The sequence below is a fragment of the Macaca thibetana genome, chromosome 17, assembly GCF_024542745.1.
Source record: "Macaca thibetana thibetana isolate TM-01 chromosome 17, ASM2454274v1, whole genome shotgun sequence".
Taxonomy (NCBI): domain Eukaryota; kingdom Metazoa; phylum Chordata; class Mammalia; order Primates; family Cercopithecidae; genus Macaca; species Macaca thibetana.
In genome coordinates this window covers 88,771,824-88,794,049 of record NC_065594.1, presented here as the reverse complement: position 1 = coordinate 88,794,049, position 22,226 = coordinate 88,771,824, and the positions used below count along the sequence as shown (strand labels likewise).

The 22,226-nt window shown below is 41.8% G+C and overlaps 1 protein-coding gene across 2 annotated transcripts in view; it reads right to left on the bottom strand.

Moving 5' to 3' along the window:
• The window catches only part of MYO16 (myosin XVI), a 615,551-nt gene that overhangs the window by 46,515 nt on the left and 546,810 nt on the right, over positions 1-22,226 (bottom strand). The gene's annotated exons all lie outside the window — the stretch shown is intronic.

Here is a 22,226-nt window from a genome sequence, read left to right as displayed (position 1 = left end):
GGAATTAGGGTTACTCAGTCATGCAGCTGAAAAGAGACAGAATGGAACTTTAACGTGTATGTTCTGATTATTATTCAGTCTTTATTTTTCATTAAAAGTCTTTTCCATGCTGAAAACTTTTGGATAAACTGCTGTTGGTTACAATCTACAGAAAGAAGGTAGGAAGGAGACAAGGAGGGAAGGAGGGAGGAAGACAGGAAAACAATGGAAGGAAGGAAAAAAGGAAAGAAGGGAGGGAGGGATGGAGGGAGAGGGGAGGGAAGGAAGGAAGGAAGGAGGGAGGGAAGGAAGGAAGGAAGGAAGGAAAGAGGAAGGAAGGAAGGAAGGAAGGAAGGAAGGAAGGAAGGAAGGAAGAAAGAAAGAAAGGGAGGCAGGCAGGCAGGCAGGCTCGCTCCAGCTCCCCAGAGCTCATCTCTCAAGGCTGGTCTTGACTTGGTCCCTCCTAACTCCTTCCTTGACATTATCCCCTCTTGCCTCCCAAGACATACCCTCAAATAGCACTACAAGCAATGCATGTTTATCCAAATTCTCCATATTGACTCCTGTTTTCTTGCTTTGGTGCACTCATGCCCTCTCCCGCATCAGCCCAGAGTCTTCCTACCCACCAGTCAGGACCTTGGTCAGATCACCCACAGGGACCTCTCCTTTACAAGCACAGAACACAGCCTGCTCTGCCCAGAAAGGAAAGCAGGTCAAGATTCATAAGCAGGAAATTCTGGATAGATGGAATAAAGGCAAAACTATCAGCACTTTGAAAACTAGGCAGAAGAGTTTATATTTAAATGATCCAGTGAGCCACTGTGCCTTCTGACTCCATTAAACATAAAAAACAAAGACCTTCAGTCAAGTTAGCATGTACAAGAACGGCAACAAAAGTGAAAGTCAGGTGATCTTAAATGTTTTAGCTCTTGACAATGAGCAATTATGGAACGGGCTGAAACTGAAAGAATACTTATTCAATGTGGTCAACTCTAGTTTGGCTTTTTTTTTTTTTCCCTTAAGTTTCTGAATGCCAGTAAAACAGGTTCTGTTTTAAAACTGGCTGAAGATGTACTCACCTGCTTTTATGTTTCTTTCACCTATTTTATTTTTGCATTCTTTAATTCAGTTATTTATTGGGTGCCTACTATGTGCAAGATACTCACTGAGCGTGGGAGATACATAATGAATACCACTGCCTGGTACCTGGGAGCTTCTCTCCCAAAAAGGTGATTGGCAATAAACAAGCAGATGCACAAGCAGATAATTAAACATGGTGGACTTAGAGCTGCGTGGAAAACCCAGTAAGTGGAAAACACTGGTGGGCAGCCAGGCAAGGTGGGTAAGGTCCATGAGGTCGCATTTCAGCTCATGGTTTTAGAAAGGCAACCTCCACACCATGCGTCCCAAGGCAGGAAAGAGCTCACCATTTTCAAGGAACCCGGTACTAATGAGTCAGGGCCTGGGAAACCACCAGAGAGGAACTGAGAGGTTTCATTCTCAGCGCAGTGAGGGCTTCCCCCAAGGCTTTGAATGAGGACAGTCCTCTTACACCTGGTGGCAATAAGCGAATCCTCTGAGACACTTGCTGACTCTCGGTTTGAATACTTCGGGCTGGCCTCCCTCACGACTGATTTCTCATCAACTGATGTATTTAAATTATAGCCAAAATTCTCATTTTTGTGATTAAAGTTTAAAAGTATTTCTGTTTTTCAATTGGCAGGTTAAACTGTAGCCAAGATATGTTTTTTGGGTTTTTAAAATTTCGTTTCTTGAGACGGTGTCTCTCACTCTGCTGCCCAGGCTGGAGTGCTGTGGCACGATCTCGACTTACTGCAACCTCTGCGTCCTAGGATATTCCCCTGCCTCAGCCTCCAGAGTAGCTGTGATTACACGTGCGTGCCACCATGCCTGGCTAATTTTTGTATTTTTTAGAAGAGGGCAGGTTTCACCATGTTGGTCAGGTTGGTCTCGAACTTCAAGTGATCTGCCTTCCTTGGCCTCCCATAGTGCTGGGATTTCAGATATGAGCCACTGTGCTCAGCCACCATGATATTCTTTTAAATGGTCATATAGGTTAGGCTTAAATCCTTGAATTATCTGCTAAATTTTAATTTTTTCAATCTTAATTTATAATTATTTAAAGTTTTTAAATCTTAAAAACATTTATCTACTTAAGGCTGGCTCTGGATGGGAATAAAGGAATAGGCCCTTCTTAATGTAAGGTGTAAGAATTAATGGTCAGCATGACACTTCCTCACATTGCTCTTACAATAGTTACCATCACCCGGGTGCATATTAGGTGCCAATTCTGTGCTAGATGTGGTGCTTGGTTTAGCTCTGTTCTCATGACAATTCTGAAGAGTTGTCACTATTATGCCTATTTTTGAGATAAGGTCATTGAGGCTTGGGGAGGTTAATCTCCATGTAAACATTTCACAACTCACGGCATGGCAGCCGGATTCAGACTGAGGCCCAGAGGGCTCAGCAGTCCCCCGACACTCGTTCTTTTACTCTTGGTTCCTCTATGTAAAGTTTTCCTTCACTGTTTCATTTGCTGATATAAAGGACAGGATATGACAGCTTCTTTCCTGTGACGAGTTAACCACCCAGGCCTCAGTGGTAATGAACTGAAAACTGTAGGCTGCAAAGCTGCACTCTGGCAGCTGCAATAGTGCTGCGGCTTCAGTATGACATCCCCACTTGGGGTTCTCCTCTGCTTATAGTAGCCAGGGCATTCTACTGAATTATGCATCAGCCTCCGCTCATAAACACCCTTCTCCCAGTTAGATCCAAACACGTGAAAGCAGCCGTGCCCTGACTTGTTAATTTCTAGATTCAACACATTGAAGATCGAATGCAGAAACTCCGGATGGTTGGGTTCTCCTGTAAAGTGGTAGCTTAGCACACAAAATTCCTTGTCAAAAGCACTCCCATTACCCAGCACTTCAGCATTGAGGGAATTACAACAATCAGACATCAAGAGGACAATGGCATGAAGTCTGAAGAGGTCTTTGTTAAAAGTGCATATATATGATGCATGCTTTCAGGGGAATTTTAGAAATAATACAGTGCAAACAATGTCATCAAGCCTTTTCATGCCTTCAAGCAGTGGCTAGCAGAGTTCTGAGAATGAAGAAAAGTCGACATCGAAAGAAAATATTTGAAACTCTCAGTGAATTTAGGGAAACAATAGGGAAGTGAATACTGTAAATCCTGTATAATATTTAAAGGTGTGTCTGAGACATTTTTGTGCCTTTTCATCTGGTGAAGTCAGGGGTTGTGTAGTTCAGTGGCATCCTGTGGTTGGGTCCATGGTAACACGGGTTGGTTTGGATACCTGTAGCGTTTTCTTTTAGCCTATTAACAAGATTTCTCTGTGATCTTGGGCTTGGTGCTCTTTTTACAGGTACAAGAGAATTGAATCACATCAGGATCTGACTCAAAAATAAAGTCTTGGCCTTCGCATTAGGATATGATTATTAACTACAAGTATGCAGTGTAGGTACATTTACATTGAATTTTAATCTAGTGAGAGCAAATCTCTAAATGTTAATACAAAAAATTTGGTTGTCTTGTGCTAGTTTCTATATAACTGAAATATCACTCCCAGTCAATGTGATTCTGTTTTAAACTGTGGCTCTTGATAGGAGGGGCTTTCTGACCCCCAGGGGACATTCAGCAATATCTGGAGACATTTTTAGTTGTCACAGCTGGGCCAGGGGTGTGCTCCTGGCGTCTGGTAAGCAGAGGCCAGAAATGCTGCAAAACACCCTGTAGTGCACAGGATAGTCCCCAGCCTAGAATTATAGTATCCAGCTCAGAATGTCAACTGTGCTGAGGCCGAGAAACCTTGCTTTAAACATAAGTCGGATCATGTCATTTCCAACTGCAGCCTCTCTGCTGGTTTCTGAGTTGATTCACATTAAGATCCAAAGGCTTCCTGAGGCTGAGAGGACCTTGCATGCCCTGGCTCCGGTTGGCCTTGGGCCCCCGCCCCTCTTACACGCCTTAGGCCTTGGCCTCGGTCTTGCCTTCCCAGCCCTGTCAGCCTCCCGGCCTCTCTCTCCTTCTCCGGCATCCAGCAGGGCATGGCAGCTGTACTGTGTTCAGGCCTTCTGGATGACCTTCTTAAAAACAGCACCTGTCTTCCTCGCCAGGTCAGTTCCCGTCTCCACTCCTTGCTTTCGTTTCCTACACAGTCCTTCTCCCTGCATGGCACAGAACAGCCCAATTGTTTGTTTTCTGTCTCCTTCCTCTGGAATGTGGGCAAATACAATGTGCGTTGTATTTTCGGCGCCTAGAATACAGCCTGGCACACAGATGGTGCTCAATTAATATTTGTTGAAAAAGAAAAAAGGTGAATGAACAATAAATTAGTTTTAACAATGTTGCTATAGCAATTTTCTTTCTGAAAGGAGCTACACTTTCTGTACCTGTAAAATAGCTTGCACATTTACTAAAGGAAAATTTTATGCAAATCAGTACAGTAAAGCCATGCACCACAATGATCATTCCTCCCCATTCACGCAAGATTGACAGTTTATGGAAGCACTTTCAGTGTTAATCTACCTTTGAGTGCTGATCTTTACTTATTTAAAATTGTAAGATAAGGAAAATATCTCATTGCATGAGGTGAATATTTTCTTTTATGCAGTGGAGTGGAGCTGTTTGTTTTCTACCTAAGCTTGTTAACTTATGAGAGAAAAGACCTATGGTTGTTGAAAATTGATTCCTGACCCATGGTTTGAGAATTCAAAGACACAAGGTCCATAAATAGTTTTGTAAAATCGTACTTTACATTGCTTTACAATCTGGAATATCAGGAGATAAAAATCAATTTGATAAATGTTGGCATGCTTTGACTGTGCTGAGCGTGACTCTGGAATCGTGGTGACTGGAGTGGGCACAGTGGGTTGACCCGTAGTTAAGTGAGGGGGCTTCCATGCATCCCTCTCTTCCCCAGGCCCCTTCCAAGGCCCAGGGAGGGGCTCAAGCAATGTGCAGACAGTTAACATTTGTAATACTTTGTAAATGCATACTTTGATTTATTTTCTCATTGTGAATAAATGTCCACTTAACTCTCTACATGTTCATTTTTCATCTTTATTATTTTTTTTTAAAGAAGCTCACGTCTCCCCAATTGTATATGCTTCAATCTCTAGACAAAAACCAAAATGGGTCTCAGGCATAGAGCCTCTAGCCATAATCCACATGATGAGATCTTTACCCTTGAGTAATTCACAGGCTGGCAGGAGAAATAGGTGTGAGGTCACTGAATGAGACTACAAAGGCAATGTCACCTCTGGCTCACCTTGGAAATGTTTTATGGGAAAAGCCTAACTCCTCATACAGTAACAAGACTGTTTTATAAGTTTGCCCTGATAGAAGAGGCATGAATAAGTTAACATCAGGGATGTGTCTGGGAGAGGAGACACAGGAAGGATTTTGTGGAGGGAGGGGGAGGTAGGATGGAGGGTGAGAAGAGGAACTTCTCTTAAGGAAGAAGGCAAAAATTCTGCAGGAGTGGAGAGACATTGCTTACTGGGGAGAGAGAAATGTCCTTGAATAATTCTGGGAGAGCTGGAGAGACAGGGAGTATAATGGGGGTTGAGATGAGCCCTTGCTCCAAACCAAGAGTGACAAGAAACTTGGCAGAAAGGACAGTGCGTGGTTCACCCCTGGGAAGGCAAACAGATGCTCTTGAGTGCAGCGGCCACTCTGGGGAACATGAGAACTGAACGAAGAAGGAAGAGGGGTGGGCCATGAGCAAACCATATTCCTCCCCCAAACTAGGGAGTTCTCCATAGATTCAATAGGTATTCACGTCCTACAAGGTCCAAACCTGGTGCTAAGATTTACTTTAGAACTTAAAGAAATATTCGCCTGAGAGAAACAATCCATTGAGCCCTCACATTTTAGAAGGGCTATGGGGCACAACAGATGACAAGAATTTATGACAACTGGGTAAGTGCAAGAAGAAAAGGTACTACCTGAGGGGTATAGAAGACTGAATAATCTGGAAGCATCACTGTGGGACTCGCATCCTGCTCGGCTAATTTTGATGGTTGTATTCATTTGTTAAAGCCTTTGACACTTATAATGCCAACCCATGTGACAGGGACATCCAGGGTGCATTCCAAGGGGTGCTTTTCCCCGGGGCTTCTCCATAGTGACTCAGCTCTAAGGGGACTGCCTTCAAGGTGCTTTGAAGGCATGTGTTAAGGTTGCAAAGGGCCACGGGCTGGGATAGCAGCTCTGCAAAATGCTCTAGGAATTCTTAGGAGAGGTCAGAGTGAGCTGGAGCAGCCAGGTGAGCCTTTGTTGTGTAGGCAGGAGGAAGAAGCAGTGGATTTTGGGTTGCGGATGGAATGTGGAGAAGGGGAGGGAAAAAGAAGGGAAAGCTGCAGAGGCAGAGGCAGAGCTGACTGCACTCCTGAGGGAGAGGAGGCTGGCTCTGCCCACACCTCCGCACCGGGAAGCAGGAGCAGAGAGCTTTGGAGTCTATGAGCATCACAGGAGTGGGTTCCAGCAAGTATTTTGAGCAAGGGCATGCTGTGAACAAGAAGGTGTTGGTTTTGTTTGTTGTTTTTGGTTTGTTTTTTGTTTTTTTGTAAATACTAATCTAGCAAAGAAAGTATACAGCTGAATGGGCCTTGAGGAGAGATTAGAAATAGAAAGAGAGTCAGGGGAGAGGCTGGGGAAGCAGAGGAAGGAGTCGGGAGGCAGGAGGACGCTGAGTTCAATCCCTCTGAGAGGGAGAACTGGGACCCCATGGGGACCACAGCTGGGGTGTGGTTCAGAGCAGCAGCTCCCACATGAAGGGCAGGGTGCATCCGGGGTTGTACTTGTTGACTTTGAAGTGACAGCCACAGGCCCGAGGATTAAATTGAGTGGCAATTTTTTGAAGAAGAGCATTTATTAGGACTGAATAAGGAAACAGCTAGGAGAGACTTAAAAATCTTTCAGGAAGGAGAAATTTTCTAGGAAGAGACACTCTTGAGTGCGAGGAGGCAGCAGAAGGGGATGCCCAGGTGACTGCTGTGCAGGAGGGGCTGCAGGCCGGGAGCCTTGGCAGAGGTCAGGACTGTGTGGAGCGGAGGGCCGCTGACAGCATCAGCGCAGGGTAAAGGCCATGAAGCAGGGGAGAGAAAGGAGCCATGGAATGTTTCCCCAACAAGATGCTGAAACACCAGTTTTGTCTTAGGTACCTGTGCTAGAGATCAAATTAGAGTGTATTTTGGAATCCTATGAGATGGGATCCGGGTTTCAGTAACACAGGAGAAAAACAAACTATAGCTGTTTGGCTGACTTAATACTAAGAGTGCTATGTAAGGCATAAAAAATGTGAAAATACATTTTAAACTCATTACTCATACTGGCTATAACTCATTCTGAAACTCTATAGGAAAATTCCTCTTCAGAAAGGCTATTGCATGAAGGGAATGTGCTTGTTTTTTCCTACTTGGCATTAAGGAAAAGTACAAATGCAGAGAGAGGTGCCTGGCAGGCTCCCACCACTTCTCAAGTTCTCGTTTGTAAAATTTAGAAGTCGCAGCTCGACAGCACTCGCAGATACACATAGATGGTGCGTAATTAAATTTGGATACAAGCACTTCGACCTGAAATTGGCGTCTAGCTTGTGTTAAACCAAATCTAGTTTGTGTTACACAGGGCAACTCCTTTTAAATCTCTAAAATATAGATTTCTCTGAAATCCTGTATTACTGCACATGAGGAAGAAATGCAAACAGGGCTTCGACAACCCTCTCAAGTAGACCTGCATTCTACTTTATAAGCTTCTAGGAAGGGATTTGTTTTCTTCTACATAATGCATTTTTTCTTTTACACGATAGAATTTTCTTTCCTTTCCATGATAGCATAATCCAAACATTTGTGTTATTGCCTCTCAGAAAGACGAATTTCAGATGTAAAGAACCACAGAAGCTAATCTGAAACCCAAGAAGAGAGGGTTCATGTGGAGATGGGTGGATGTGAGGAGAGTGGAGACTGTTAAAGGGGAAATATGTTAAATTCATGGAGGTGACACACCGCAGTTATGTATGTTTTGAACAGCACAATTCGAATTGCCTTTTGAAAACGTGGTCCAGATTTTTATCATCCCTTTGCAAATGGTTGCAGAAATATATCAAGAGAGGGCATCTAAGTCTAGTGGTGATGGAGATCTGGGAAGAGAACTGGGTTCCCAGGCAGTTACTCTTGTGACACAGCTGTTACCCACACTATGTGGACAGGTTATATTTCTATAAACATTGATTACTCAAGAAACAGAAAAATATATCACTGCAGACCTTGGAAGGGACGCGTGGGCTGAGAAACTGGATTTGCCCGGCCCTCTACTGACCTAAAATGTCTCAGGCTGGGCTCCCGGCATTCCTTCCTACTTGTTAATAACCCCTTATGAAATCACCACCCTGGAGTAGATTGAAATTCCTCTTGAACTTATGTTTTAAGCATTCTTCTGTGGTAGCGAGTGCCGCAAATACTTATCCTCCAGGTTAAGCAGGGAGGAAAGGAAATGTCTGCTCTTCCTTCACTCCTAACTCTTGTCACCCACCCCCCTGCCAAGTCGAAGAAGATGGTTTGTGCTAGAAAACACCAACTGAAGTAGGAAACAGAGCGATGTCTTCAACAACATATGTGCTGAGCAAGGGAAGAATGCATTGATAGTAAAGCTAAAAAATGACTGTCAGTATAAATAAGGTTTTCAGTACCCAAAAATGCACAGAAAATTAAGTTGTGCCAATTTCCTTTTAAATTTAACTAACTGAATCCTTTTTTGCCCATTTATTCTGTCCCTGCCATAAAGGGGAAAAAATCACTTCAATCCCTTTCCTTTTCTTGTACTTGGGTAGCTTTTATTTTATTTTATTTTTATACATAATTAGCCGAGTATGCAATACCTAAACAACAAGCCTGCCTGGCCCAGAGCCCCATTCCTCACGCATACTTTTATAGGTCATGAGGTTATTTATATTGCTGTTATTTTTACATTTCCTCAATGCCAGGTGGTAATGTAAATCCAGGAGTCCTGAGCCACAGTGTGTGGTCAAGTACGCAGTCGGTGTCAGCAGCATATGCTTTCCTGGAGGGAAATGGTTCCTCCTCACTTTCCCCAGAAGGCAAAGGTGAGCAGATAATGCCTCTGCTCTTCTGCTGGGAGTGTTTCGTGTTGGTGACACCTACAGCCTGGATGGTAAACTAGTGGTGCCTGTCATCCGCTAAAAAAGAAACAGCAAAAATTAAAGAAAACAGAAAGAGAGAAAAAGAAAAACTATAGCAGTGGTGGATGTGAGGTCTTTTCAAATTCCTTGCTCAGAACTCATTACAAATTTACCCATCTAAAGTACTTAATAACAAAAAAGACACAAACCAGGGCCAATTGGAACAAGCTTCAGCTATCAACCTTGAGCATTTTGCTGTGTCAACACTTCACCAAGGAGAAACGTGGCAGGCCTGGGCCAGGCCACCCAAGGGGGTGGGATGGACGTGGGGACCTTGAGAGCTCAGGGCAGCAGCCCTGCACCAGCTGGCATCAAGACATTTCCATATTTTAATAAGAGTGTGGCAGCGCCTGTGGACACCAGCTGAAGCACAGCCCACCTGCCCACACTCGCTGGCTCCCAGCCAGGAGCTCTGAGGCCTTGAAAATAAATTTAAAATATCTATGGAGATTCAAATTATTCTCGAAATTCTGGAAAAGCCACATGGACTGTGTCTTTGATAGCCGTTAACGGTTGTATCTCTTCCTGGTGGTAGATTGGCTGGAGTGACTAATTCTGTATGTGCTCATGTGACCCAGTTTCCCTTGATGGGCCACAGGGCAGGTGCCAGTCACCCAGGAAGGATAAATGCCTGGGACGCAGTAGAGAAAGGCTGAGCCTAAGCTTCCAGTGGATTCACACTTCACTGGGGACCACAGGAAGACACCATGAGGGGGCCAGGCAGGTCGGTGGTGGGGTTTCCCTTCTCCTAGCTCTTCATTTCTTAAGTAATTAATCAGCCCAGATTGATCACTCTTTTTTTATTATTATTTTTAGTTTTTTTTGAGACAGAGTCTCGCTCTGTCGCCCAGGTTGGAGTGCAGTGGCGCGATCTCGGCTCACTGCAACCTCCGCCTCCTGGGTTGAAGTGATTCTTCTGCCTTAGCCTCCCAAGTAGCTGGGACTACAGGTGCCTGCCACCACGCCTGGCTAATTTTTGTATTTTTAGCAGAGATGGGGTTTCACCGTGTTGGCCAGGCTGATCACCTGACCTCAGGTGATCTGCCTATTTCAGCCTCCCAAAGTGCTGAGATTATAGGCGTGAGCCACCTCGCCCAGCCAGATTAATCATTTCTAAAGTATACAGGTTCATATGCAAATGAACATAGAAATAGCAAGAAAAAAATCTATCCTTTATCTATATCTATACCTCTATAGGTATTCTGATATAGTTACTCCAAAACATAATTTGATCATGCCCTTTTAAAAATCCTTTTAATATGCAGGATAAGGCACACAGTGGCTTCCAGCACGCGAGTGGACATCCTGCTCTTGTTCTGATATTATCTCTTTGCAGATTTTGTTTCCTGTTTGTCCGTATAAATCCTCCCCTCTAGACCAGTGTTTCAGAGGACATATTTGTGGGCTGAGACATCAATTTAGTGGGTCACGACACGCATTTTAAAATGAAAGAGAATAGAATACTATGAGTAAAAATGCAGTCTTTAACAAGCATCATGGCTAAGTAGTGTTTTGTGAACCCCGAGTAGCATCTCTATGTAAAACGTGCTTCTAGTTCCTTGGTTGCGTTGGAGTTTTCAAGTTTCCCTGCCATGGTCTGCTTAAGAGGGAGCCCACAATTCATTTTAAAAATCCATACAATTCCATGCAATGTCTGGCACCAAACAGATTCCTTGGAATAAATGAATGAAGTGTGCCCTTCGTATTTCATGATTTTCCCAAACCTTTTTTGAAATTTTGAAGCAAATTGCACATAGTAATAGGAAATACTACTACTAGTTTTACCATTTTGCCTGAAGTTAACCTCTGATATTTTGTAGCCTAAAAAGGTATGCCATAGGGTAATTTTCTCACCTGATAAAAGGAACATTGGTTTCTAAAGCCATTGCAGAGGGTTCCAAAGACATGCTCAATCCCCACAGAAATGGAAATGCATTCCGATTAGCCGCGGCGCCACATCACTGGGTGTTTTAATGATCATCAGATTAAAAAGACATTTTTATGATCCCGCATCTCCAGATAGAAAGCACAGAGCCTCTTTCCTGTGTCACTGTCCCCAGCCTCTAAATTAGAGATAATTTCAAGCCTGGGTAAGTGAATGGTGGCGACCCCCCACCAAGCTGCAACTACATCAGTGAAATTAATGTTCACAATGAGAGTTTTACTGTCTGGTATGACATGTAAGTGATTCAGACAAATCTCTAGTTGTGCTAATGCTTATGTGGTGCAAATAGGGTGTGATTAGAAGGAACTAGAACACCACCAAGAGTGTGCTCCTGTCTCCGAAATCAAGGTCCTATAGCTTCTCTTAAGGACTGAAATAGTCACTCGGAAGGCAATTTAGTGATTAAAAATCTAAGGGGACTTTGTTACGAAGGGGACTTTATTACTGGTAATATATACAAAGGTAGTTAAATACCAAGAGACAGAGTCAATAAAATTCTCATAAAAAATTTTAAAAAGATATACTATTTTGCCTTATAGGATCTGCTGCTGGGCACTGGTTATTTACCTAAGAAAGGATCTGTGTATGATGAAGGTCACCTACTTTAAATTGGTTGTTTGCACTCCTGTATGCCCCCTCCATCCTGCTGTTAAAACCAGTTGGACCCCCCTCCAGCCGGTCATCTCACCTGAGAGCCGAAGTTAAAGGAATGCAATGTCACCAAACGGATGTGACCTCAGCAAGTAACTTCACAGCTGTGAGCTTTTGTTTGCTTTTGAGTGACATGGAAAAGCCTGTATGGCGAAAGTTTTCACTCATTGCTTTGCCTAAGTCTTCTCATTTTCACTTACTACTTCTCAGTTTATCCAGCTTTTCACATAAAAAGCAAATAATAAAGCCAAAATCCAAAATGTACATATATTTCAGGGACACAGTGATGTACCAATTGTGCATATATCAGTTCTTCCTTGCTTTAAAATGGAGATTTCTTTCAAAGGGTTATGTTTGACTATGAGTCCGAGTTTTCAGTATGAGGAAGCTCTTTTGTGGGCTTTTAGGACTTTGGGTAATGCACAAATTCTCAGGTGTCTCATGCAGTCAGTGTTCTGTAAATCAGTGTAAGTCTGGGATCTAGTTCATGTCTGACCTTGTTTGGGCTCTGCATAGTTTAGAACTTAGTCATTTGCGTGGGGGAGAGAAATGAATCATATTGTTTATTGTCTTATTATAATTAACATGTGTTATTAAATTTGCAAATGGCCACTAATTGCCCATGCACAGGGTCTAAGTATGAAAACTGAAGATTTCAAGGAGAAACCAGGGTGGAGTCGGTAACGGCCCGAGAAGCTCTGCACAGAGTACAAGGTGGACGACTGTGTTGACTCATTGAATAAAGGACTGGGTGAAATGATATTGAATATAGCTCACTCACGATGGCGTAAAATTTTCTAGGCTAATCTGGGGATTAATCATAAAAATGACTCAAGTCAGGCATAAAGAGCCTAAATACCGGTAGGTAATTAGGAAATAGGTTTTTCTCTTCCAATACGTTTCAGGAGAGAGAGAGCAGGGCACCTGCCCAGTCTCTCTTTAGGACAATATTCCATGCACCATGTTGTTTCTAAGCATTTCTTCACAAAAGGAAGAAAACCCCAGGATATTGTATTATGTGGCAATAATGAGATGCAGAGAGTCAGGAAGGTCTTTATTAACTTGCTTAAGGAGAGCGGCTGAGTGGCTTAGAGGATAAAGGGCTGGATTTCTCTTTAGAGCCCCCAGTGGGAGTTTAATTTGCAATCCAGTGTAGAGACACAATACACAATAGCTGCTTGCTTTAACGGGTTGATAGTATGAAAAATATTTACTGGTTATGAAAGATAATCCACTTCTGAGAAGACTGCCTTATTTTCAGAATTTCAGGTACAACAGATCCTTTCCCCACTGACGGTGCAGTATAGAGCATCCCGGTTGCAAAGATTACTTTGCTGCATTTGGCTCATCTAAAAAATGATAAACTCTTTATGCTAGATACGTATCTCTAGTCTGACTGACATGCTAGCTGCTGCAGATTTACAGCTAATATGTTAAGGTAATTTCTCAGGATAGTTCATGCAATTCAAAGGGTACCTTTTTGATCAGATTGATCTAAATATTTAATAGTCATAATCTTCTGCTTGGTTTTGCTCCTCGGTTTCAAAGAATAATGAAGTGGTATGACCTAGCAGGGACAGCACAGTCACGAGAGCAGTCCGCTTTATATTCTCCCAACAAATATTTATTGAGGGGCTGTGAACATAGCCCTGGCTTTATTCAGTCATGTTTCTCACTTTGCCGTTACCGATGTCGGTTTCTGCATTCACATAATTGAGAAAGGAATGGATTTTTGCCTTTTTAAAGAAAGTTGCTGTAGAGACAGACGACGAGGGCTTTTTGATTGTCTGTCTTTCCCCTGTTCCAATCGTGATGGCTATTGAGAATCACTGCTGATCATCTGTCTGCACAGTTCTTAGCAGGGTTCCTGGTGCTAGGTGAGGGCCCATCACCTATTTAATTTCTGGCAGGTCTGGGGCAGGCATCTGACACCCCACTTATGAGGTTGAAGTCCACATCCCCAGCAAGTCATATGTGTCCTACAAAAAATATGCTCGGCCATTCTGCAAGTGAGGGTGGATTTCTTTTCAGCAATCAGGAACTCAGTCCCAAGCAAAACTTTAAAGAGGCCAAGAAAAAGGGAAATGGAAAGTGAGGAGACATGAGTTGAGGAATAATCCTAGTCTATCACGTGTGCTATGGATCCCTGGTGCTACGGAAGACACTTCATGGCAGGTGGGTAGAAAGGATTTTCCAGGAAAGGGGAGAAAAAGAGGAGGAGGAGGCAGGGGGTACAGGAAGAACATGCTCTGTTTCAAAAGCGGCATCTGGCGGGACATTGACAATGGGCAAAACAGTTTTATCTGTCCACCTCCCACATGTTTTCCTGGCAATGAGTTTGTGTTTGACTTCAGAGGGGAATTCCTTTCTCAAACAGAGACTCTGTATCATTATTTTAATTTTATTGTTTTCAGAGACTATGAAGGACATAATAGAATCCAAGGTTTGGAGAAAGGAGAGGTGTTTGATTCCTGACTTTGAGACTGATTAGTTTTTGTGATTATGAGGAAATCACTTAATCCCTCAGTCTCAGATTGCTCATTAATAAATAGGGATGGTAACACCTGCTTCACCCACCTCAACGAGATGCAAGGGTCTGGGGGAGAAAGGAGATGTCAATATGCTTGGTCAACAGGAGATAGCCACTTACAAATAGCTGTTTATATTATGACCAGGATGCCATTAACACGTCACAGTGTATATCTGAGTATTTCTCATTATACATATGTACCTAGAAGCACTGTTTTTGTTCATTTTCTTCCTCTGGTTCTTTGCACTTTGTAGGAAAGATGCTAAGAGTTAATGCTGAATTCCTGTGTGACGGAAGAGAAACAATGGAGATAATTCAGAGCCTTGTCATCAAGCTAACAAGGAGCTTCCAAGTACAAAGCTTATCCTGCTCTGATTCTATGCAAGGGAAGTCATTTTCTCCTCCTTCTTCCTCAAAATTCATGGTTATATTCTAAAGGAACGACACACCCTGAAGTTTCATGTCTCACCCTATATTCATCCATCGGCCTGCAGCGTCTATTACCCTGACTTCCGCACCTAGAGAGCTCCATCCACCTGTCATCCACTTCTAGCATTCCTCCTGCCCTTCTGCCAGCTCTGGTTGCAAGGCCCTCAGATTCTCTCAGGTATTTACCTCCTTCTTCTTCTGGCTGCAGAAAGTGCTGTGAGTGCACATTAAAAAAAAGTGAGCGGCTCCTCACTTTTCCCACGTCACTGACATTTTGGGAGGATCCGATGAAGCTTATGAAGCCCCTGCCCAAACAAGTGGCACATATACCATGGGGGCTCATGGGCCACTTGGAGCTCAACTATGAATCCACGCGTGGTTTATGGCCCTCAGGTTAGAAATTCTTTCCTCTTTGGAATTTCTTTCACTGAAAGTGGATGCACCTTCTGTGTCTGATGTGGTCTGTGAGAGGCAGAGGCAATGCCAGATTTGTTTGTCAGTGTTTTGGATTTCCAGTGGCAATCCCTGTGCTTACATTAAGCTTATTGGATGACAGTAAGGGAATTAACTCCACAAGTTAAGTCTGGTTTATAGGCCTCCTGCTTGCACAATTTCCCTGTATGAATTATTGGGCATTTATACAGAGAAAGTGTTATAAGTTAGGAGAAAAATGTCACAAACATTCACAACAAATTGTTAGGCATTAAAAATATATATATTTCTAATTAATATAGGAAAGAAAGAGCTTTGTGCTCTCAACATAGATAAATTGGGTTACTGATACATATATTAACATTGAAAGTTAATTTCAAAGTGTAGATGAACACAGTATTATTTCTATTAGACATTTAGGGAATTAAAAACAATGAAATATATAGCTGCAAGTCTCAGGCACAGGCACTCTTGGCTACTGCAGAGAGGCAAAGAAATTAGAAAAAAAAAATCCTTTTCTTCCAAAGAGACATATTCCCTTCTTGTCAAGCCCAGGTTTATTAACATGGCAAGGGAAGAAACTTCACACAGCTCCTCCTTGGTTAATGTCCACTTAGTGATAAATGGAGACCCCCCTTCTCTGCGGATGTTAATCTAGTTTCCCAAAGGACTTACTCATTTGGAAAATGAGGAAAATTTTACATTGATTTAAAATGGTTCTGGAATGCAGAGGAGCGCCTCACTTTGTATGAGACAAGAATTCAGACAGTCACAGATCATCAGCAGAAGAGCATATCAGTAAACTATCTTCCACACTTTTTCTAATTTTCATGAGCACTCCCGCCCCCAACTCCCCACACTCAAATAAATCACCATGGGGAGAAATCATCAAGGGGAGTGAAAAAGATTTAACTGCTTCAGACAGGATAAAACACTACAAGACCTGCACATAGGCAAGAAGCCTAGGGGATGCTAAGCTCTGCATCCCATTATGGGATGTCAAGATTTGCATAAGGCAGACTAATGCCTCATACAGTCTCGTTTCAATGTGTCAGAGATTAAATGATGATAATGTTGCAACTTCTGTTTCAGACATCAGGAGCAGAGAATAGCAATTTGCAAACACCGTCCTGGAGCACATCCCAGGTTTCCGTGAGTAATTCAGGGGCATTTGAGTCATTCTGAAGCATCCTGCGTCTTGTCGCTAAACAATGAATGGGTAACTGTACTTGATTTGGCATAGAAACATCTGAAACCCATACGATATTGACTTAGGATGTCATTGTGTGTCTTTGAATTTTGATCTTTCACAGTTAGTTCTACCTGATATAATATTTAGAATCCTTTTTTTTCTTTCTTTTTTTTTTTTGTAGAAGGCGATGTGTGCAAGTGTTCCCTTAGAGAAATTTGCAGAGTTGCGTTGCTTGGTGGAATGCTAGCCCAAGAATTATTTTGTTTATATCGTGAAAAATGATGCCCTGGCTTCAAGAATCAGGCTTTTGTCATGAATAGCAGTTTCATGCTCGTGAAGACTGAAATGGATTGATTGGTCTGAGCACTTATTAAAGTGCCTTAAGAATAAATGCTTTTTTTTTCTAAAGAACATCTATGATAAAATATTTATAAATGTTTAAATATATATTATTTAAATGGTTCACATTGGTTTTTTTTTCCTCTTCCTTTTTTTCCCTCTCTCTTTCTCTTTTATATCTTTCTTACTTTCTGGCCAGTGCATTACTCTGTGGTCTAACCTGGAGTGTAGTGCAGCAACCACAGCCACTGTAGCCTCAACCTCCCAGGCTCAAGTGATCTGCTCAGCCTCAACTTCCTAGGCTCAAGCGATCTGCCCACCTCAGCCTCTCAAGTAGCTAGGACCATAGGCGCATGCCACCATGCCTGGCTATTTTATTTTATTATTTTATTTTTTTGTAGAGACAAGGCCTCGTTAGCTACTTTGCCAGGGCTAGTCTTGAACACCTGGGCTCAAGTGATCCTCCCACCTCAGCCTCCAGAGGGCTTGGATTATAGGCATGAACTACCATGCCCAGCTGATTTGACATTGGGATGCACTTCAAAATGATCCAGTGCCAGAGGAGGGAAATGGGCAGGAGTAGAGATGAAATAGGATGGGCCACAGAGAAAGTTCATTAATCTATTCTTTATACTTTGGTCTATGTTTGAAATTTTCCATAAGGAAAACTTGAAAAACAATTATTTTGTAAACAAATGGCCCTGTGGAATAAAAATATATTGTAAAAAATTGTTTATAAAATACTCTGACTCCAAACTCAAAATGTTCTTATTCCGAATATTTATGTAATCAAATAAAATATTTGAAATTAATAGGGACTTCCATTTAGCTTATGTGATCCTTATTAAGTAAAAATGCCACAAGAGTTAGTTCTAGTAAATAGATTTATATGGCAGACTGCTCTTTTATAGTAAATTTTAACTCAAACAACTATTTAATAGTCACTTACTATATGCAAAGAAATACTGTACATTACAGTTTTTTTGTTGACATCATTTTAAAGTACCTGTTTATAACTTAGAAGCTAAGGATGCAATGTATCAGAAAGTAATACAACTGAATTAAAAAAAAATATTTTGAGTCTGATTTTCATTAATTTGGCCAGGCTGTCTTCAACTTTCTTCTCCAGATTTCTGAGATGTACTGCATTTTTGTCCAGACCCAGTCTTCCTGATCTTTTTCACTGAGTAGAGAATAACATGCTCATGTGATTTCACTTTATTCTGGATAAACTCAACCAGACGCGGAAATGCCATTCAGAGCAATGGAGCACCCTAGTGGCCTGAAGGAGCCAAGGACTCTCATTCACCATTTGAATCGGGTCTCATAGTTTTTGAAACCAAGCGACTAGAAATAATTAGCATAATAATATTAGCCACATCATCACATGAGGTGAAAAATGTGTTGTGAATTAATGGGATCTTTATATCCAAAATGGCACAGACAATTAAACATTTAGTCAATATTAATTTTAAGGGCCAAGTAGCCTAGACACTGTGTCCCAGAGTTATACATCCCCATAATCAGTATAAAGTGCGTTTGGCATTCTTGAGTTTATGGGACAATTCTCTTCAACTACAGTCTTATGACTATGACTCGTTGCCCCTCAGTGAACAAATACTAATTTTAAAACGTTTTTTTCTGTCTCTTTTCTCCTGCGGTCTGAGCAGCATTGCATAGGCGGCTAGAGGAAGAGACTCTAGAGACAGATTGACTGCACTCAAGTCATTCTCTGTCCCCCATGAGCACAGTAACTTTGAGCAAGTAGATTAATCTCCCTGTGCCCCAGTTTTTCCACCTGTAAAATGGAGATAAGTGGAGCAGATGCCTTATAGTGTTGTGAGAATTAGATTATTCAGACAGTGCCTGGCACACAGTAAGCACTACAATTCCTTGCTGCAAACATTTCTTCTCAGACTGCAGTCACATCCATCATCTGCACAATCATATCTTTCCTATATGTGTATCCACCACTCTTAGAATCTGCATGATTGTCTATACTTCCAATTGCATATCCAAGAATCTATAGAAAATGAACTGGTTTGGGCAACACAGAATTTGCGAAATCCTACATATAAGGCTACGGAATAGTAACGGAGTAGAATTACACGAGAAACAACCTTGCTTCCTGTACACAACTCACCATACATTATAGCCCATTATATTTTAACCAGAAATAACTAGTGAATTACTGAGTGGTTTAATCTTGTCGCGGTCACTGTTCCAAAGAGCCAAGGAGAACATTTTGAACCCTTCTGCAAAATTTGTGCAATAATTTTCCCCTATGAAAACTGAACAAAAAAAGGAACTTTAGTTAATTTAAGAAGCCTGAAGGGTAAATTAGCCACACACTGTATTATTTGGTTAAAAAAAGCTATTTCACGGTGAAAATAAAAATGCCTTTAAGCATAAAGAAAGTACAGTAAAAGATTTAAAACTTGAAAGAAATTCCAAAGAAGTCATTGAATTCATTCAGAAGAAAATGGATTACTGACCTCAGGATCAAACTGTGTAAACTTTAAGAGTCATATAACCAGCACCAGTGCTGAGCACCAGCACCGAATGCTTTTCCTTCCACAGCTTATGTTGAACCTCTCCTACATTCTAAAAGAATGACCTGAACTATCCCATGAGAACATGACATCCGAACTTGTAAACTTGTTTCCCTCATCACAGCCCATAAAGAATTAGACACTAGGCTGGGCATGGTGGTTCACGCCTGTAATCCCAGCACTTTGGGAGGCTGAGGCGGGCAGATCACCTGAGGTCAGGAGTTTGAGACCAGCCTGGCTAACATGGTGAAACCCCGTCTCTACTAAAAACACAAAAATTAGCCAGGCATGGTGGCGGGCGCTTATAATGCCAGCTACTCGGGAGGCTGAGGCAGAACAATTGCTTGAACTTGGGAGGTGGAGGTTGCAGTGAGCCAAGATTGCCCTCCAACAAGAGCAAAACTCAGTCTCAAAAAAAAAAAAAAAAAAAAAAAAAAAAGAATTATTATACACTTCTCAACTGTGTAGTCAACTGTGTAGTTAGGACTTCCATAATCGGTGTGCGGGGATGACCTGGTCTGGTATTGCTAAGTTTTCTATTACTACAGCAACTGTGCAAGTGGCCAAAGTTGCCAATTCGTATATTTTTGAGAAAGTCATAAGTGGCTCAATCCAATCTTTTCACATGAAAAAGTATTGCAGAAAAGCCCACAATAAGAAAATAGATGTCTTATAATTATAGTTGAACTATGTTGTACTTGAGATTTTGATGTGTGTTCCCAAATACTGGTTAATACCACCACAGGGAAATATAATTAGCAAATTTACACACTATGCCTGGAGGGCTCACTATAATTCTCGCTATCCTCTGAGGGGTAGACTTTGGGATTTCCAAATGATGAGGTCTGTCTAGAAATTCATTAACTTCACTTCCTTGAATAGAGTCAAGAAGAATTCACCCTGTTCCATTCTCTAGTAAAATGAGGTTCATGAGGTTTTGATAAACTTTTAGTTCTAAAAGCAAATATTAATTTGTTCATTTAGTGATTTTCTCTTATCCATTTTGTTCCTTGGAATGAAACACGATTTGTGAAATTCAAACATTCTGCTATTTACAAATACAATTTCATTTATTAATGGCCTATAATTAAGAAGAATTTGTTAGCTAAACAAACAATTAGCTTATTTGTCTGAAGAATAAATAGGGAGAAGGTTATTCATTCATCGTTAAAGGTTCTTAGCCTTGACCTACTTTTCACTTGTTCAGATTGCTTTCTAGATGTTCTAGTTTTTGTACCTAAAGTAATATTGCTAATCAAATGATGAATGCTTACATATTTATGTATTTTCTTTTGGTGAAGGAGCAGGTTAATGCATGCATAAAATGTTACCACGTTGTAGATCAAAGTCTACTTCCAATCCTACCACTTAACCCTAAGGAAGGAATTTAACCTCTCCACCATGAAGTTTTCCATGTATAAAACAAGAACGTTCACAGTTGCCACCTACCCTGTGTTACCAGTAGAGGGTCTTGACTGCAAGTTGTCCAGGTTCTTGGCATTTTTAACAAAGAATTGGAAAAACACCCAGCAAAGCAAAGAAAGAATGAAGCAACGAAAAAATGAAAGCAGGGATTTACCAAAAACAAAAGTACACTCCACAGTGTGGGATTGGGCTGGGCAGCAGCTCAAGGGCCCAGACACAGAATCTTCTCAGGTCCAAATACCCCCTAGAGGTTTCCCATTGGCCACTTCATGCTCACCTCATGTAAATAAAGTGGTGGCCTCCAATCAGAGGCTGAAGTGAAGTTAAAAGATCACACTCCTCTGCAAACATCTGATTGATTGGTTGCAAAAAGCAATGGAACAGAGGCTAAGGTGAAGTTATAGAGTTGCATTTCTACACAACGGAAGACTCTGCCTGCAGTAAGTCTGACTGGTTGCGGACAGCTAATTTCCCATCTGTGGTGCAGAAAAAGTAGGGGTTTGCAGAGGGAGTAGCCTAGGGTCCTTTTTTTACTTAGGCATGGAAAGTTACGGTTTTCCTTTCAATTGAGTTCTAGGGAGTCGACATGAAAGCGCCTTAGGTTCCCTGCCTCCAGACCCTATCCTCCTGCCTCACCTGGAGAGGAGTGGGGGATCGAATGCCATCATGATGGAAGAGACTGGTTATAATTTTTCTTAAAGAGAAGATCCTTTTCATTAATTAACTTCTTCCCCAAAATACACACCATTGGGAAAACATTTTGGCTTTGTATACAAACCTTAACATGTCTTTTGGAAGATGAGGACATTCTTTGTGATTATTAAAGGAATCTGTGCAAAAACAGTACCTTTGGCACCGAGGCCGTGTCATCTGAAGGAAGAGCCACGTGGTTAGCCAGTTACAAAAGACTGGCAAAAAAAGTCAGCATGAAAATCTTATTTTGCCTGCTACATTCTTCTTTTACAGGGACACAAAATAAATGTTTTTTAAGGCAGGGTACAGCCTGTCATGGAGCTCACTTAGTGGACTGATTCCCACCTGCAAACCCCACTGTGGGCTGAGTCACTGGATGAGAAAACACAGACAACGGGGCTGCGTTAGAGTGTTCCTTGGATGGCACACGACCAGAAGAAAAGCAGTTCATCCCAAACAGCCCACAGCCGAGTGGCATTAAGTGCAGGGTAGTAACTGGATAGGTCATCATCCCAGATACCACCAGGCAAAGCTAGATGGATGGCAAACCGCACAATGGGGGTAGCCGTGAACTGTACATCAAACGGAAATCGGCAATAGAAACTTACCCAGAATACCACTTTCATGTTATAAGGAAGAATTAAAAAAAAAAAAAAAAAATCAGTAGCTAACATTTAACCTTCTCTGTCGAACATTTATCAAGTTATAATTTATTAAATCCAGTTGCGGTCTGTGTCTTTTTGTATCACGAGCCTTTTCTGTCATATTCTGAAATATTAATTCCTACTTATTTGGTCACAGTGGGTGTATATGAT